A 20,416-nucleotide genomic window follows, 5' to 3' on the forward strand; every position below is an offset into this window, starting at 1 on the left:
TATCTACTCTTAATTTTTTTCAAAGATCCATAGTTTGAGAAATGTTATTCTAGTCCTTTTACACACAAGGGATAAGAATATTGGTGTTTGAAATCAAAGGAGTCTACAATATAAGCTTTATGACAGTAGGCTTTCTCACCCCCCCCCCCCCCCCCCCCCCGCTCGTGCCTGAAATAGTGCCTGGAACATAAGTAAGACTAAAAGCATCTGTGAGAGGAATAATTAGAATATATTTTCTTGATAAAGTCAATTTTCCTTGTTACACAACATTTGGGGGGATAGAGGGTAGGAAGTTCTTTGATTTCCAGTTTTTTCGTGGTTAACAGCTAATGGAACTAACATCTGACTGTGCCAAAAAGGTAGGCTAAAATATTTGAAGCAGTATTTCTTGACATCATTCAATCTTTGCTTATTTGTTATATTTTACCATTGCAGTTAAAAGGACAAATAAACATGGTGTACAATTAGCAGACTAGAGTAAAAAATCCACCAATCTTAATGCTCATGGCTATTTCTGATTCTCACAGTAGCCACTTAATAGTCTTTCACTGAAAATTTGCCTGAGCCTCTTTCAAATATATTTATATTTCCTGCTATATCATCATTTACATGAATTTCAGAAATGGTTTATATGTATATCCTCTACTAACTAATTATCATTACTCTGGAGTCAGTTCTTTTTCTGTGAAAGCAACATCAGCAATATTGATTCTCCTACTAACAGGTTCTCTATTTTTAGATATTCTAATAATCTGAAAGAACCAAAGTGTTAAGGGCACATGTTTTAGTAGATACTGGGCTAAGAATTTCCTTCTTTTTTTTTCTTCTACTTCAGCCTCACAGGATAACTTGTTTAAATGAAATTTCTAAAATGAAAAGTAGAATAGAAAATGATATTGGCTAAGTTATATAACTCCAAACAGTTAACAAGAGAAACTTTGCCCCCCAAATATGAAAATTACCTTCTTTACCATTTTTAAAAAAATATATATTTTATTGATTTTTTACAGAGAGGAAGAGAGAGAGATAGAGAGAAACATCGATCAGCTGCCTCTTGCACAACCCCTACTGGGAATGTGCCCGCAACCAAGGTACATGCCCTTGACTGGAGTCGAACCTGGGACCTTTCAGTCCGCAAGCTGACGCTCTATCCACTGAGCCAAAACCAGTTTCGGCCTTCTTTACCATTTTAATACAATTTGTTCTATCTTTAAATTGTCCTTATATTTTCTAGCATGTAACTTTTAAATTCCTTTTTATTGAATTTATTGGGGCAGCTTGAAACTTTTTAATGACTATTTTATTCTTAGGAAGAATGACTTCTTCTGGATATATATATATTTTTGGAAAATTACTAAAAAGTTAAATTTATGTAATCTTCATTAATTCTAGGCCAAAAGCATACTGAAGAATCTTAGTCTTAATTTGTTCTCTAGTTTAGAAGACATGGTAAAAACATTTCCTCTTTTCATTGAAAAATTAGGACAAATGGATAAGTTGCCTGCACTATATTTTTGGTAAGTTATTGAAGCTTAATTTTTTTTATGAGTTAGAATTTTTTTGTTGTTTTTTTATTTGTTTCATTCATATAAAGTGGGTAGAAGTAAAGAAACATTTACTATTTTGGTGTATATAAAAATATAGCGAATTTTATTTTATTATTTTTATAATAAATCTTTATTGTTCAGATTATTACAGGTGTTCCTCTTTTTTTTCCCCCCATAGCTCCCCTCCACCTGATTCCCCACCCCACCCCATGCCCTTACCCTCCGCCACTGTCTTCATCCATAGGTGTAAGATTTTTGTCCAATCTCTTCCCGCAACCCTCAAACCCCCTTCCCCCTGAGAATTGTCAGTCCATTCCCTTTCTATGTCCCTGATTCTATTATATTTACCAGTCCATTCTGTTCTTCCCATTTTTTATTCACTTGATTTTTAGATTCACTTGTTGGTGGTATGTATTTGATGTCTTTTTGTTGTTCATAATTTTTACCTTTACCTTTTTCTTCTTCTTCCTCTTCTTAACCCTTTGCACTCCCTTGCTTTTTTCTCGATTCCTTTATTCTACTCGGGATTTAATTTTTTAAATACCCCAGATTTTACAAAGCGCGGCAGTAGAATAAAAAACTGGAGTTTCTTTTCATACAAAATTATTTATTTGGATTTTTTTATATTTCAAATTATTGATATATTCAAAGAGTATAAAAAGAGCTGCTACTGATGCTAACCGTGTTGAGTAACACTCGACATCCAAGTGCAAAAGGTTAAAGAATACCCTTCAGCATTTCATGTAATCCTGGTTTGGTGGTGATGAACTCCTTTAGCTTTTTCTTGTTTGTGAAGCTCTTTATCTGGCCTTCAATTCTGAATGATAGCTTTGCTAGGTAGATAGCTTTGGTTGTAGGTTCTTGCTGTTCATCACTTTGTAGATTCTTGCTGTTCATCATATTTCTTGCCACTCCCTTCTGGCCTGCAAAGTTTCTGTTGAGAAATCAGCTGACAGTCGTATGCTACTCCCTTGTAGGTAACTAACTGTTTTTCTCTTGCTGCTTTCAAGATTCTCTCTTTGTCTTTTGCCCTTGGCATTTTAATTATGATGTGTCTTGGTGTGGTCCTCTTTGGATTCTTCTTGTTTGAGGTTCTGTGGACTTACTGAACTTGTAAGTCTATTTCTTTCACCAGGTAGGGAAAGTTTTCTGTCATTATTTCTTCCAATAGGCCTTCAATATCCTGCTCTCTTTCTTTTTCTGGCACCCCAAAAATCTGGATGTTGGTACGCTTAAAGCCGTCCCAGAGGCTCCTTACACTATCCTCACACTTTTGGATTCTTCTTTCTTTCTGCCTCTCTGGTGGGGTGTTTTTTGCTTCCTCATATTCCAGATCTTTGGTTTGACTCTTGGGGTACATTGATCTACAGTTGAGTTTCTGTATATTCTTTATTTCAGACAGTGTATGCTTAATTTCTGACTGTTCCTTTTCCATTTTTTTGGCATTCTCATTAAGGTCCTTGAAGGTCTCTTAAAGTTTCTCAGCGGTTTTTAGAAGATTCTTGAGTAACCTTATAAATGTAGTTCTGAACACTGTGTCGTCCAGTAGTTTACTTTCCTCCATCTCTCCCATTCGTGACATGTTTCTGTGTTTCAGCATTTTGGCTGCCTCCCTGTGTTGATGGAGTGGCTTTGTGTGGTAGGTGACCTATAGGGGTCAGTAGCTCAGCTTCCCCAATCACCCGAGGTGGTTGCTCTTGGTACACCCCTTTGTGGGCTGAGTGCAAAATCTTGGTGTAGTTAAGCCTTGATTGCTATTGGTACACTGGGAGGAATTGACCTCCAGGCCAATTGGCTGTGAGGACCCGCTATGTCTATAATGGAAGAACTGCTGTGCTGGAGACATGCTTATGGTGCAGGCCTTGTTTCAGTGGGGCTTTGGTGCTCACTGAGTCCGCCTCCCAAATGTGTCACTTATGGATGTGAGGAGTTGAAATCTGGTGTCTCACACTGACCACTACGTACACTGGCTCCTGGATCTCCAATGGGGTACAGTTCAGCTACTGTCTGAGGCCATCCTGCAGGAGCTACAGTGAGAACCACAGTTCTCTCCTTCCTGCTTGGAGCTTGGAGGCTTTGGAGCTGTCTACACCGGGTTGCAAGTTTGCTAGGTTAAACTGCAATAGAGAAGGCCATTCATATGCAAAAGCCACTGCTTGGAGCTTGGGTGGGCTTGTAGGTTGTGTGGGGCAGAGTCTCAGGGCGTCACTAGGCTAGGGCGTGGCAAACAGTGATGGCTGGCAGTGAGACGTCTCTGCTTCTCCGACCGCGTCCCTGCGTCTCGCACCCCAGGACAGCAAGCAATTATTCCTGCGCGCAGCTCTGCAAGCAAGCCACCCTCACTTTCCAACCCGATGGCAGACAGTCCAGCTTCTCCACAGAAACTGGATTTCAGAGAGATCAGGAGCTTGTCTCTCTTCACGTTGAAGAAAGCAACTCCCGCCACCAGCCGGGATCTGCTGCCAGCCCATATCCCGCGCCTCCATTAACTCAGTTTTCAGTACTTGTGCCCTGACTGTTCTTTTCTCTTTCCATCTAGTTGTAGAACTTCCACTCAGCCAGCTTTCCTGTGGTTCTGGGTGATAGACGTTTTGTCTTTTAGTTGTAGTTTTGAAATTGTTGTGCATGGCAGCAGTTTAGATGTTTACCTATGCCGCCATCTTGGATCTCCCATTTGATGGATTTTAATTGTAAAGCAATAGATACATGTCTCTAGTTTAACCCTTATAAAATTATTTGTGCCTATTACCCTTTTAATTCCTTGACTTCTGATTTCTCAACATTTTTAAGCCTTGTTAATTTCTTATAGATAACCATCATTACTTGAATATGTGCCTTTGAAAAGATTCTTTAGCAATCAAATTGTGTATTCATACACATATGTAAAAGCACATAAAATGCTCACAATTTATTGATATGTTGATTTTACACTTATAGATAGGAAAACTACAGAGCCATTCCTGAACACTATGTGCTATAACACCAAAAGCTGGAGTAGATTTAAACATCTAGCTTTGATAAGGAGAACTGAAGTGGAATGCATTAAGTAGGTAACACTTTGTATCCTAGATTAGCTCTGGTAATAACTTTGGCATGAGAGCAGAAAAAAATATTTTAGGCAAGATAACTTTAAATAATGGAAGCATTGTATAAGATAAATTTCCAGCACCTTAATCCAATGGTAATGTTTAATTATATACATAGACAAACACATTTGCATGTAACTATTGTAAATATCCTATATAATAAAGAGGTAATATGCAAATTGACCATCACACCCTCGCAAGATGGCTGTCTACAAGCAGGCTGTGTGGGGTGACCAGGCCGGCAGGGGGGTTAGTGAGGAATGACCGAACGACTGAACAAGCAGGCTGCGTGGGACAACAAGGCCGGCAGGGGGTTAGTGAGGGAAGACCAAATGACTGAATAAGCAGGCTGCATGGGGTGACCAGGCCGCAGGGTGGCCAGTTGGGGGCAACCAGGCCAGCGGGGGGGGGGGGGGGCAGTTGGGGTTGACCAGGCTGGCAGGGGAGACAGTAGGAGGCGACTAGGTCAGCACGGGGGGCAGTTAGGGGCAACCAGGTTGGTGAGGGGGGTGACCAGGTTGTCAGGGGGGTCAGTTGGGGGCGATTAGGCTGGCAGGGGGTGCAGTTAGGGGTGATCAGGCAGGCAGGTAGGTGAGCGATTAGGAGCCAGCAGTCCAGGATTGTGAGAAGGATCATGCCTAAACTGGCAGTCGGATATCTCTCTAGGGGTCCCAGATGCAGGCTGGGCTGAGGGGAGCCCCCGAGGGGAGCCCCCCCCTCCCCCCCCCCGCCGTGCACAAATTTCATGCACCAGGCCTTTAGTGTTCAATAATAGCACTAAAGCCAAAGATGTATTTGTTATACATTCAAATGTCCATCCATGTTGCTGGGAGGGAAGTAAAACCAAATGATGATAGACATAAAATGATAGTATGACAGAGAATACAAATTTTGGGAAGTGTAAGAAAATTTCTCCTTCCTCTTTTGTGATCCGGACAGAGTAAATAAATGACGTATTCTGCCAATCCATGACAATATTTACCTCCATCACTTTCTAATCACTTTCTAGTGTGGCTTTCAGTTTTAGTTAGAAACAGATGTACTCCTATAGCTCTGGAATAGCTGAAAGTATAATTTTGAGACCAGAATCTAAAGAGGAACCAGATTCATTATTCATAATCTCATACAAATTTATAATTTTTAAGTAAAATTGGTAAATATTTTAAGTATCTGGGAATGAGATCTTGGCAAGTGACAATGGAAATTTTGGTTGTTTTTTTTTAAAAATATACCACAGGAATCTTAGGTCTTACTTACTGGTTCTCTGTAGCTCGGCAGCACTGGAACATTGAGCTCTGTGTGCGACAGTTGGTCTAGGGTCAAGTTGGGTCAGCCAGAACTTCCCTAATCTGGACTCTGGAAGAAATACACGCTGCTGGCACAGTACATGTTTAGTGTCTAGCGCCCATGTAAAGCATTTTGTAGTAGTTTGCTGTTATTAGTTTTGCCTTGCTTACATACCAAATTTCTTACTATGTACATTAGACTGTGATTCTCATTTCTTTTTTAAGTTGAGATATAATTAACATATGACTTTCCTAGTCTTTATTTCTCCAATGTGTTGATTTAATCTTCATCAGCTAAACACACCTTGGGCCAAGCCTCAGCTTAAATCCCAGCTCTGTCCTACTTTAGCTATCTGATGTCTGGAAAATTACTTAATGTCTTTGAGCATCATCTGAAAAATGGAGATAATAGTAACTAATTCATTAGGATGTGGTGTGAATTAAGTGAAATAATTTCTGTAAAACACCTAACTCAGTAATAGAAAATATGATTGGTTCAGGCCCCACTACTAGACCTTCTTTTACCTTGAACTTGGGCACCGATAATCAGAGGGATTGAGAAAGGGAAATTATTTTTAGACTAGAGGACTGGTGCACGAATTCATGCACCAGTGGGGTCCCTCTGCCTGGCCTGTGGTTTGGGCTGAAACCAGCTCTCGGCTTTCCACAAGGGGTCACAGATTGCGAGAGGGCACAGGCCAGGCCAAGGGACCCCACTGGTGCACGATCTGGGCTGGGAAGGGATGCAGGAGGTTGGCCAGCTGAGGAGGGACCATGAGAAAGCTCCAGGGCATGTCTGGCTATGGTGGGGTCTCCCTTTTCCACATCCAGCATGGAAAGAGTGATGAACCGGTTCTGAGTGGAGGCGGCAGGGGATTGAGAAATAAAAGAAAGAGACCAGACACGAAGATAGAAGGAAAAAGCTGAGAGCTGGGTGGGACCACTGTCCTCTCTGATGGAGGGATGGGGACCTAGAGCTGACGCAGCGTGTTTATTTATATTTCAAATACCAGGGGGTTTCACCAAAAACTTAGGATCAAAGGAGCTAGGGTGGGCCCAGGTCCTATTCATTCCCTCATTCCTGATGCTAGACTGGATTTGCATATCAAAGCACACTATCCGACACCTGGGCTGAAATGAAGGCCAAGCTGATAACACTCTTGCCTTTTTGGCCAAGCGTGTTCCCAGGGCGTGGCTTTGCCTGTTGCCTTGATTTCAGCTGACAATAATTTAAAGAATGCTCATGTGCCTTCCCAGGTGCTGTCCACATCTGGCCTGTCTCACTCAGTCCCAATCGGCCAGACCCCAACAGCAAGCTAACTTACCAGTCGGAGTGTCTGCCCCCTGGTGGTCAGTGCACATCATAGTGAGCAGTTGAGCGGCCTTAGCATATCATTAGCATTTTATGATTTGATTGGTTGAATGACTGACCCGACAACCAGGCATTTAGCATATTAGGCTTTTATTATATAAGATGACCTAAGTTGGTTTGTTTGTTGCTTTAAATCGGTAGGATAAAAACATTTAATGCCATCATGTAAGATATAATTTGAAATCAGCAATACATTAACTTGTATTGCCATGAACAGGGGGGCAAATTTAGCATGGTGATGAAAAACAAACAAACAAAAATGGGCTCTGGAGTGAGTTACCTGGGTTCTAATCCCAAACCAATCATTCACTAGGCCGTGTGACCCTGGGTAAGTTTTTAAATTTCCTCTGGAATCTATTTCCTCATCTGCAAAACAGAGATAATAATAGTACTTTCCTTGTAAGGTAAGAGTGGGGATTAAATGAGTTAATACAGTTCAGTGACATAGAACAGTGCCTGGAACTTGGTAAGCATTTTGTAATAGTTTGCTGTTATTATTTTTGCCTTGCTTACATTCCAAATTTTCTTACCATGTATATTAGACTGTAACTATACTCTCTTCTTTAAATTGAGATGTAATTAACATATGACTTTCCTAGTCTTTATTTCTCCAATATGCTGATTTAATCTTAATCAACTAAAAAACATTCTTTTTCAAAGCCTGATTTCTGAACATGGTAGTAAATCCATGTTCTTACAAGTAATCTATAATATTAAAAGCATAATATGCTAATTAGACTGGATAGCTGAACAACCTTCCAGATATCATCCCAGACATCCTTCCGGATGAAACCACAGTGGCGGGGGCTGAGGCAGAGGTGGTTAGGGGCAATCAGGCAGGCAGGCGAGCAGTTAGGGGCAACCAGGCAGGCAGAGCGGTTAGGGGTGATCAGGCAGGCAGGTGAGCAGTTAGGAACAATCATGCAGGCAGGTGAGCAGTTAGGGGCAATCAGGTAGGCAGGCAGGTAAGCAGTTAGGGACAATTAGGCAGGCAGGTGAGCAGTTAGGGGCAATCAGGTAGGCAGGAAGGTGAGCAGTTAGGGGTAATGAGGCAGGCAGGCAGAGTGGTTAGGGGCAATCAAGCAGGCAGGCAGGCAGGCAGTTAGGAGCCAGTAGTTCCAGATTGCGAAAAGGATGTCCAACTGCCAGTTTAGGCCTGATCCCACAGTGGGACATCCCCCAAGGGGTCCCAGATTGTGAGAGGGTGTAGGCCGGACTGAGGGATCTTTCCCCTCTATGCACGAAATTCATGCACCAGTCCTCTAGTGTAGTATAAAAATTCCTTGGTGGACTCATCATATAATAAGTACAGTATAACTTAAAGCAACATGATATATTATACTGTAATGTTTTAATTTAACTGGAAGCCAGAGACCTTATGTAGTTTTCTGTAGTAAGCTTTAATGTTTTGAAACACAAATATATAAATTTTATGAGTTAATATAAATTTTATGAGTTAATAGAACTTAAAATTAGTGTCTCAATTGAGTTATTACATCTAGTGAGTTATATTTTTAAAAAATCTTTTGAAAGTATAATCCACAATTTCTAATCTTTACAAAAGATGGCTCCTTTTGTGGTTCTTAACACCAATCTAGTATGCTTTCAATTATTCATTTTTTGTGTTACCTAATTTGGAAAGACTATAATACTTCTATCACTTTTCTGAATGAAAGAAAAATTGAGGCATCTTCTAAATTATATTATAACTTCAGACAAACTGATGTTATATTTTTAGCTTTAAGAAAAAGTCCTTCCAGTACTGCACTGTTTTGTTATTAAGATACACATTACACTCTTTTTGTTTCAAACATTTGTTCAATTTGAAAAGTTGGTGAATTTCAGATGAGTGTTTCTTCTTTTCTAGGGGAGTGGCGGTTGGCCTTGCCTATTCATTAAACATTGCTTGGTCCATGCTTGCTTTGAGGCCTCAGGCTTGCATCTCCTCTTAGTCCATTCAACTAACTGAACTTGTGTTTCCTCAGACTGCCATGATCAGGAATTCCATCAATGAACTGGGAAGCAACCCAAGCTCTGAGGACCAGGTGCTTATAAGTTAAAGACGCTTAGTGTGGAAAGAACTACCCTTACAGAACTAATAATTACAGAGCTTAAGCATTTCTCCAAACTCTGACCTTGTAGCTCTCAATCACCACCATCCCTTTTAACATGTCCTTAAACAATTAAAAGTACAGTATGAGATTCCAAGTAGAAAAAGTATCATTCGTAAGGACTGCTCTTCTTACTATAATCTGCTATATGAATATGAATTTTACTCAAGTGGTAGATGATCTTAAAATAGTAATTCAATAGCTATTTAAAAAATAGCTACCTGTTTCACCCACATGGTTAGATAAAAATCATAAAATGATAACTCACATTATAAGCATAGTTTATAACAAGAAGTTTACATAGTCAGGAAGCGCAGATCACTGAGGTTAAACCATTTTATGACATTGAGTTCAGTGCCTGGCACATCAAGAGCATCCAAATAATGTTCGTTGAAAGAATCAATAATTGAATGAGTATTAACTCAACTCACTTATTTTTATAGAAAATCATTTACTCTTTCAATTAGTGCTTTATAAGATTGTGTCCAGATAAAAATTCCCAAGCAATTATTAGTCTATATTGACTTAATTAAGTTTATAACAACTCAACATTCCATTTTATTTCATTTATTAAACTAGAGGCCCGATGCATGAAGATTCGTGCAAGAATGGGCCTTCCTTCCCCTGGTTGCTGGCACTGCCTTCGCTCTGGCCAGAGCTGCCTTTCCATGCTGCCCAGAGGCCTGGAGTGGCTGGGGCAGTGCATAATGCCTGTGTTGTCACCATCTTTGTTGGGTTAATTTGCATATACACTCCTAATTGGCTGGTGGGTATTGCAAAGGTATGGTCAATTTGCATCTTACTCTTTTGTTAGTATAGATAGTGTCTTTTTTTTTAACTGATAACTAATTTTATTAACTTTGTTCTTTATATTTATTGTTGGCACTATTACAGATTTCCCCATTTTCCTTGCCCCACCCCTTTGCCCACATCTTCTCCACCTCCCCCCCCCCCCTTTCCTCTGGCCATCATTACACTGATGTCTGTGTCGATGGGCTATGCATATATGTTCTTTGACTAATCCCCTCACCTTTTCTCATTCAGTCCCCCTCCCCACTCCCCTCTGACAGCTGTCTATTCCATGTATCAATGCCTCTGGTTCTATTTTGTTCATCAGTTTATTTTGTTCATTAGATTTCATATATAAGTGTGATCATATGGTATTTGTCTTTTACTGACTGGCTTATTTCACTTAGCATAATAATCTCCAGATCTATCCATGCTAACACAAAAGGTAAGAGCTCCTTCTCTTTTACAGCCCCATACTATTCCTTGGTGCAAATGTACCACAGCTTTTTTAATCCACTTATCTATTGATGGACACTTGGGTTGTTTCCAAATTTTGGCTATTGTATTAATACCATCTTAAATGGGATTATTAATACTTACAAATAACATACTTTTAAAAATTGTGATTTCTTTATATTGCTAATAAACATGAGACTTTAAGCCACCAGAGGGTGTCAGAATAAAATAGGTTAAGATACTTGTTCACAATACGTATAGGTCTTCCTGTACTTGTAAAAATGCTCTACAACCAGTATCTCACATATCCGATAGCATCTCTTTAGGATTAGTCTAATACTTTAATCCTCCAAGTAGAAAATATAGGTGATACAAACAAAAAGCACTTCTGTCCCAACATGTGGTAGCAGAAACCTAAGAGGCAAAAATAAAATTTAAAAATTTTTTTTGGTTAATTTAGAATTGAATACCGTGTCTTCTTTTATTTAGATAATGCCTCATCATTACATGTGATCCAGTTTCTTATCTAAAGGAGTTTCTTGGTGAGCTTGGTTGATTGAACATAGGTTTCCCCCTCTCTAAAACCCTTAAATATAAGTAGTACAAACCTAAAAGGACAAAGATTGGGGTAGGAGATGGTAAAAGATGCCAGAAATCAGCAAAATTGTTGGAAAATGGCAAACAGTTGAAGCAGTGGTCTATCTAGAGAGCAGAGAAGGTCAAAACTTAGACCCCTGCAGAAAGAGATGCTGATAAGGAGCAAGGCTTGTCTCACAGAGTGCCAGAGAAATGCAGGAATTGAAGGCACCACCAGCTGCTTTTTTTTGCAGATACTTTTAATTGTCAAACTCTGGGTGCATTTGGGGGTGAGATAGGAGTTGGACATAAGGTGAAAAGTTTCCCTAAGGAACAGTTAGACTCTACTTTCCAATTCCCATTTTTTTTTTTTTTTCCTTCAGAAAAACTAGTAAACCAGCAGGGCTTCAGACCTAAGGCACCAAGCCCAGAGGCCAGGAGGTGAATCACAGGAAGAATTCTAGGGGAACTGGGTTAGAGAGGGGAGAATATGAATGTCAGCCATACCTGTGATTTTATTTCTTCAAACAAGATATGATGCAAATATACAAAAATGTTAACATCTGAAAAATCGTGGTGGTGGTGTGTTAGGGAATGGAATATCAGGATTATTTAGGTCAATGGTGAATAAAGTTTGTAAGGTATTATTAAGTTTCAAATAAAATAGGTGCTCATTTTAATAGAACTATAACTATATAAATCCACCACCACACCAATGTTTATAAATGTTTTGTTGAATTAACAGTACCTTGTGCAGAGCCCCGCCATCACACCCTGCCCCATTCCAGACTATGCACTGGGGCAGTAACTTTTGGAAATCCCAGGTAAACTTTACAACCCCATCTCAATGTGTGTGCTGGGAAATGTGCACTTAGTTTAATCTTTCCTTTTATAAAACGTTACTCAGTTCCCTTCTTGAGCAGCCCCTTAAGTTTATACCCCTAACCATCTCCTGTAGTGGGCCCTCACACTCCAGGCTACTAAACACTCATGCTAATTGCCCCAGGGCTAGGTATCTGACAACCAGGGGCAGTCCTGTGCCGCAAAGCCAACTTAAATTAGACAAATTAGCCAATTATAAACCTGCTTGCCCTCCCTCACAATTCCTTTCTAGAGAAACCAAAATAAGGGCTCAAACCCACAGTTCTCTTTCTCCTGCTTTTAAAAACAAATGTATAAATATATTTATTCCAGAGAGGAAGGGAGAGGGAGAGAGAGATAGAAACATCAATTATGAGAGAGAATCATTGATTGGCTGCCTCCTGCATGCCCCCTGGCATGTGCCTTCACTGGGAATCGAACCATGAGCTCCTGCTTCATAGGTCAATGATCAACCACTGAGCCATGCCGCTGGGCTCTCCTGCTTTTTTCACAGACCTTGGTGCTTCCTCTGAGTGGCCCTCCCCAGGGAACTGTGAATAACAACTGTCAAACTCTTTCTGGTCTCTCTCCCTCTTGATCTGCCCTTGTCTTCATCATACCTCACCCAAGGTATGGTGAAAGCAGTTTACCGTGCACTTTCACATGTACCAACAGAACCCATTTCCAGGAGCATCTGTGGTTGAAACATGTTATCAGTGGTCTTTCACTGGGTCCCTGTCCAGCTCCCAAATAATTATTTCTACTTCTTATAAAAAGTTCTGCTCTTTTGAAGCTCTTGACATTCGAGTTGACCATCCTCTATCCCACCTCTTTAATCAGTACTTTGGATCCAGTTGGACTCTTGGTTCTCTTCTTTACCCCAAGTCGTGCCATTATCCTGGGCAACCACAGTACGCATTTGTCTATTTATTCCACACGGAGGCATATTGCTTCATATGCGTTGTTTGGCCTCCTTATATCTATGCATCTTCACCTCTATTCGTCTCCAACTCCCTGGTTCTACAGCTACACTTGGATGAGCTACACTCACAAAATCCTAAATTAAAATGTGAATCAGTTATGCATTGTTAGATAGCCAATCACTCCAGAACTTGGAGTCTTAAAGCAATACACACAAACATAGTATGATTTTATTTAGACCATCTTTGATTTTAAAGCCCTGAAACAAAGTGTCTTCTACTCCAGATCAGCTCTTGTCTGTGAATTTCCAAATCTTTAGATCTGTTTATCAGTGGTTTAACTTCTCCACACTTTAAATGTTCATGCTTTACAATGTTCATATCCATTGATCTGTCCTCACCTACTCTTCTTTGTGAACATATATGATATCATGTTTACCCCAACATTATTTACAATAGCAAAAATTTGGTAACAACCTAAATCTCCAAAGGTTAAGTGAACACATGTAATGTTAAAGTGGTCACAGAAAGTGATGTTTATGAAATGTTTATAATAGCATAGAAAAACTCACTTTTATAAAATGATAGTGGAAAGAAGAAGAAACCGTTTGTATTTATAATATGAATGAATTATTAATAATGTAAGCATCCTTTTTATGGCTGAAGATTTTAAAGTTTTAAATTGAGTTAATATAAAGTGAAATAATTCACTGAATGAGACAGTTTATTTTTTTAAATATTTGGTCACTAGAGGAGAAAGACCAATATACCACAATAGTTGGATATCTAAAAATGGCTTTGAGCCCAGCTGGTGTTACTCAGTGGTTGAGCCTCAACCTATGAACCAGGAGGTTAAGGTTCCATTCCTGGTCAGGACACATGCTCGGGTTGTGGGCTCGATCCCCAACATGGGGCATGCAGGAGGCAGCCCATCAATGATTCTCTCTCATCATGGATGTTTCTCTCTCTCTCTCCCTCTCCCTTCCTCTCTGAAATCAATAAAAAGAAAAGAAGTAAAAATTAAAATAAAAATGGCTTTGAGACTTATTTGAACGAACCTAAAACTCCTGGCCTTTCATTTCTTTTAAAGTTTGTATTTTACATTGCATGCTTCATAAAGATACTTAGCGAGGGAATGTTAAAGTTGCAAGTGGAGTGGTCACTGCCAGACAAGTAGGAGCAGCTGTATAACAATTTCAGAAGCTGCTTATCAGAGGAAAAAAGGAAGTCTAATGCGAAGGGTGTGCTGTCACTCCCTGGGAAAACAAAGGAGGGAAGAGTATGGTAAGGGAGGAAATCAGCTGTTGGACCAAAGTGGGATTTAAGTATTTTTAAAATGTCAGCCATTGAAGACAGTTGCTCTGCTGGAGACACAAAATCTGAGGTCTGGTCACTGTCTACTTCTGTTGGACTAACAATTTGCTCGGCACTATTTTGAGAAAGAATTTTCACAGAACTGGCCTATCTTCAGCCCCCTACATTTCCTCTCATTGACTAATCAACAGGTGGTGAAAAGCCCATGGCAGAAATATCACAGACCCAGGGTGCTCATTTTAACTTTATACCTGCATCTTTGAAATCTTTTATTATCACTTTGGTTGATGAGTAATTAGGTATTATTTCATTAAGTGTTGTCCCACAATGACATTTCATTAAATATGCTTAATGTTGATGTTATTGCAGGTACTCCCATATTTCCTCCTTTTGCCCATCTCCACCTACCTCTGCCTCCCCCTCCCTTGTGCATCTGTGATTTTTGTTTGAATGTTTTATTTGTTTCGGCAGGAGGAAGAGGTAAGTAAATTATTGCTGACATAATTACTTTTTCATGGGCATTCATATAAATGTATTACCACGTGTTTACTTAGGATTTGTAAATTTAATATTGTGGTTATGATCATAGAACTCAAACTTAAGCAAATTTAGTAGAGAATGAACTCTTTTTGCAATGAAAGATGTTGGTATTATATTTTTTAGAAAGCATGCAGCAATCTTGGCTTTAAAAAAAGTCTATTATGTCTGGAAAAAGAAGTCATATGGAAATTCCTTACAAAGCTACATGTCGAGTAAGCTTCTGAAACAACTGTCACAGTCAAAACAATATAGCATTAGATTGCTACACTCTTGACAAATAATTTTCAGGAATTTAACCATAAGGCCTAATTACATATGACCCAATGCATTAAGGGGTGACTATCCTTACTGCTTCCTCATTTAACAGTCCAATTCGGCATGTTCCCAAACCTGAAATAAGTGAATGGCTTCGCACAGTGCATTATCACAACCTTAATACTGTGGGGCCCATGAAGGCCCTCCTATCCAGTACTCAATGTTGTTAAAATTATTGGCTCCATCCTATTGGCTAAGTAATTTGCTATTATATAAATGGCTAGTACAGCAGTCTCCCCTTTTCTGCGGTTTCACTTCCTGTGATTTTAGTTACCCATGGTCAACTGTGGTCCAAAAAATTAAAAAGAGAATTCCAGAAATAAACAATTCATGAATTTTCAGTTGTGCACCATCCTAAATACGGTGATGAAATCTGTAGTCATCCTGCTCAGCCCCAGAGTCACCCCACCTTCTAGTTATTACAGAGTCTGCCTCCCACAGTTCCACCTTGTTCAATTGGCTCCCGAGGTAAAGCCCTGTGTGGCCCTGTATGGTGTTTGGGCTCCTCCTGCCCTGGGCTGTGAGTGTATGTGACTAATAAAGTGCTGTAAATCACCTCTGTCCAGCATCAGGTGTCATGTGTTTGGCCGTCTCCATAACTATAGGGCAGGAATCACTCCTTCTGCAATGGGGTGTAAGGAGGCATATCAGATAGTTAGAGGGTTCTAAAAAGAGAGGAAATGCTAATAGGTGAATTAGAGGAAATGTTGAAGTGTCTTTTAACAGGGACTTGATGTGCTCAGTTTTATATGCTAAAAGGTAACTCTAACAGCAGAGTGGACAATGACATAGAGGGACAGGCTGGAGTCAGTAAGAGAATAGGCTGCTTCTGTAATCTAGATGGGAAATGGTGACACTTGCTCCAGCCTTGAAATAATGGGAGGGAGAAGAGATTCTAGATTCCGTAAGTGTTAGGAATTCAAGTTCACTGGGATTTAAGGGAGATGAACAATGGTTACCAGGTTTCTAATTTATCAGTTGTTATGTGATGGTTCCATTAATGCGGATAGAGGAGGTAGGAAGGGAAATAGATTTAAAGAAGAAAACCAAGGGAGAAGAGGCTGGTTGGAAAAGAGAGATTGGTTAAAAATATTTCAAATATTTCAGAGAAAGAAGTAAATCATTGGCCAAACAAGCATTGCTTGGTGATATCAATCCCTGGGCCATCATTGGTGATCTTTGACGGAACAGTTTCAGAGCAGATCTGGACTAAAGGGGCCTGAGGGTTTGGAGTAGGGTGAAGAAGTATAGACCATGGGCATAGACCACTAAAGGGTACTGTGCCCAAAAGAGAAGGGATGAAATAGAGCAGGGGATCATATTTGTTAGTGTTTTGAAGTGGAAGTGACAGGTCTTTCAGTGGAATGAACAATACATTCTAGTTGACAGGGTGAAGTTGAAGATACAACATACTAAAGAATAACGGACTGAGATGCTTGAGGAGGAGCCAAATCCAGATTATAGGGTGTTAGTTATGTTGGGTGTGGGTGGCCCCTGGTGTATTCTTCCCAGACTCTGTGTAAGGATGTTATATGGAGTTATCATAAAATTAAGAGAGAATTGAAAAAGAGAACTTCTATTAGAAATAACTTGAGGCAAATATAAAGTTCTGTAGGGTTGTAACCATTATTGGAAAATGTTCCTAAAGCTTGGGGGAAAACAAAAAAAGGCATGGGATGTATTTGTAAATAGTTTGATAGGACACAAACTGGGTCATTTCTCTGTGTTAAGAGGCAAAAAAAAAAAAAAAAAAAAAAAGGTAGAGGACAGTCTAAGGCTCAAGCAGTTGAACATGTTAATTAGGGAAAGGTTGAATTGTTGACTCATGGCTGTCATTCTGATAAGAAAAACATTCAGGAGTCCCAAGAGGCTGAAGTGCAGGAAGTCAAAGGGAGGAGTCTGAAAAGTAGAAATAGAGTTTGTGATGATAAAAATTTGGACAAACTCCAGGGTGTGCTCAGGGTGGGTAATTTGTTGAAATGGAAAAGAAAATCTAGACTAGAGATTTTGTGTGTTGGTTAAATATACTGGGGTCAGCAATTGAAAAGATTGAGTCACTGTTCATCGTTTTCACTTCTCAGTAAAAACTGAAACAAACATATAAGCATTAGGTACATTTAAAAATTAACATCTCAATAATTAAAAAAGAAAGCAAAACAAAATTATGTGTCCTTTTTGTTGTTGTTCATCCTTACCCAATATTATTATTTTCATTGATTTTTAGAGAAAGCAGAAGGGCAGAGACAGACAGACAGAAACATCGATGTGAGAAAGACACATCGCTTGGTTGTGTTGCCTCCTGCACGCACCCAGGTTGGTTTGGGGTTTGAGCCTGCACCCGAGGTACGTGAGCTTGACTGGAAACGAACCCTCAACCATTCCGTCAGTGGGCCGATGCTCTAACCTCTGAGCCAAATCAGCTAGGGCCATTTGTCCATTTGTGAAAGACTTTCAGTTATAGAATATGAAACATTTGTCTGAGATCATATAATATAAAAAATCATAGATAGACCTTTGGGTTAGATCAGGTTTTGAATCTTGGCAGCATTCATTAGTTATGTCATCCCTCTAAGCCTTCTTTGTCTCATCCATAAAATGACAAAAATAATAGCATACCCATCATGAAATTGCTACTTTTTATTATCTGCTGCTAGCAAATATGTTATCAGTTTGCTCTATTAATTCACAATAGTGCATTTGTTTCCTATTGCTACACTTAACAACAAACTCTGGCTTAAAACAACACAAACTTACAACACAAACTTACTCTCTTACAATTCTGAAGGTCAGACGTCCAAAATCAGTCTTACTGCACTGAAGTCAAGGTGTCCACAGGACTGGCTCCTTCCGGAGGCTCTACAAGAGAATCCATTTCCTTGCCGCTGCCAGCTTCAAGAGGCCCCCGAATTCTTACATTGTGGCCCCTCCCTCCATCTTCAAAGCCATCGCATTCCGTCACTGACTCTTTCTGTCATCACATTGCCTTCCCTGACCCATTGCTCCCACCTCCCTCTTATAAGGACCCTTTGAGTCTACTTGGGCAGCCCATCCTCATTTCTTCATCTCAAATCTTGAATTTGGTTTATTCTGCAAAGTACTTTTTGCTATGAAAGCTAACATGTTCACAGATTCCAGGAATTAGGACACTGACGTCTTGGCTGGAGGGGGTGAGAGGGCATTATTCAGCTTACCACAGGCAAGTGCATTAGAGAAGTTCATGAGAGATGGATATGAATATAGTGTAACTTTAGTCCAGCCCTGTGTCAAGTTCTAAGTTCCTTTCTTTTCTTTCTCAATGTCATCATCAACAAACACCCCAAGTTTGCAAATGGATAAATGAAAGCCTGATAGATGTGAAAAATGGCCACCCTCTCCAACCCCACCTTTTTATTTTAACAACTTGACTCTCTGCCCTGGCCAGTGTTGTTCAGTGGTTAGAACACCAGCCACCTCACCGAAGGGCCATGGGTTCCATTCCTGGGCAAGGGCACGTACCTGAGGTTCCATCTCAGACTGGTTGGAGGTTCCAGTGCATATAGGAGACAACCAATCCATGTCTCTCTCTCACATTGATGTCTCTCTCTCTCTCTCTCTCTCTCCCTCTCCCTCTCCCTCTTCCCTCTCCCTCTTCTTCTCCCTCCCCCTTCCCCTCCCACTCCCCAAATCAATGGGAAAAAAATCCTCCAGTGAGGATTAACAACAACAAAACCAACAACAACCAAGCATCATGGCTCACCAATTTAGAACCAGAAAGTATGCCATTCACTGCGCGCTCTCTCCTGTTTTCCCTGTGGAACAGTGCCTATACCTCTGCGCTTACCATTTCTGCAGACAAAGCAGCTGTGGCTTCCCACTGTTGCTAAAATACTCCAAACTCACTGCTGTCCCCACCTCCCACTTGCTGGAATTCTCATGTATTTGTACATTTAGAGCATTCATGAAATTTAGGACACTAGAAAGAGAGGCTAGTGTTGAAACGCAAATTGCAACCATCAACAGGCAGACATAAAGTGAAAATTACATTGATTAAGTCAGAAATAAAAGTAAGCATGTTGCATTTTCAATTTATTTTTTAATGGTGTTTCTTGGCCCATGGAAGTTCCCAATATAGTTCACGCAGAACAGTAATCATCAGCTTCTCATAACAGATGTTTCAAGTTAATGTATTCTTATGCACTGTTTTTTTCTTTTTGGGTCAAGGTGGAGCATCAAGATCCCACATCTGATGGTGGAATTTTCAGATTCCGGTGTCTTATAATTCATCTTTTCCAAATTCCACCGTTACTTAATTTTACCTTGCTTAGATGTCCCAGCGTTGTCTGTGTCCTTTCCCTGTATTCATGTATGAATTCCGAAGAATGCATTTTGCCTCTGCTCAGATTGAAGGGAAAGACGCTAAAACCCACTCTCCCTAAATCTATCCCCGGGATTCCTGATGCTGGGAAACGAAACTTAAATGCCTCTGAAGCCAGAAAGGAAAGCGAAACTCACTCCACAGTAGATAAAGGAGTGGCGTAGTAGGTGGCTCCGCTCAGCTCACAGCCCTGAGCTTCTCTGGGGCGCTGCCTGTGGTCCCCTCTCCCTCACTCCCTTTCCGCAGCGGGACGGGACGGGACGCGCCAACCAGCGGCTCTTTGGACGCAGCAGGTCCCGGGTTTCCGAGTCCTGAGTCGGGGTGAGGAATGGGTGGTACCGGGGGTGGGGGTGGAGGTGGGGGCCACGTAGGGATGGAGGGGGTGTGTGTTTCAAGGGGTGTCCCTGGGAAGGGACCTGGGGCAGAGATGTCCCACGGAGGTCCTAGGTCTCCGATGAAAGGGGGAGGTGGTCTGAGAGCGGGCCCGAGCTCTGGCGCGGGTGCAGGGAGGTGTTGGTGCCACTGGGCTCCCCTAGGGGATGCCAGGCGTGGGAGAAAAGCAGAGGAAAGGATGACGGGCGCGGAGGTCTGAAGTCTGAAGGAGTGGGGAGAGAATCAGGCATTTAAAGGGTTCTCTTCTAAGAAACTGTGCTGGCTGGGATCGAGGTATGGAGGACACCATGTGATGTCACATCTTAGCACAGCCCAAAACAAAAAACAAAACCCTAGGCATTGACAGCAGCAAGCAGCCTCTTCCTCTGTGCAGAGTCTCAGGCAGGCCCAACTGCAAACTTGCAGAATTAGAATCTACATTTTAATAAAATCTCCCAGGTGACGCCTGTGCACCCTTAAATTTCAGTGGCTTAACATAAAAACTGTTTTTTATATA

This window comes from Eptesicus fuscus, chromosome 6, assembly GCF_027574615.1.
Source record: "Eptesicus fuscus isolate TK198812 chromosome 6, DD_ASM_mEF_20220401, whole genome shotgun sequence".
NCBI lineage: Eukaryota > Metazoa > Chordata > Mammalia > Chiroptera > Vespertilionidae > Eptesicus > Eptesicus fuscus.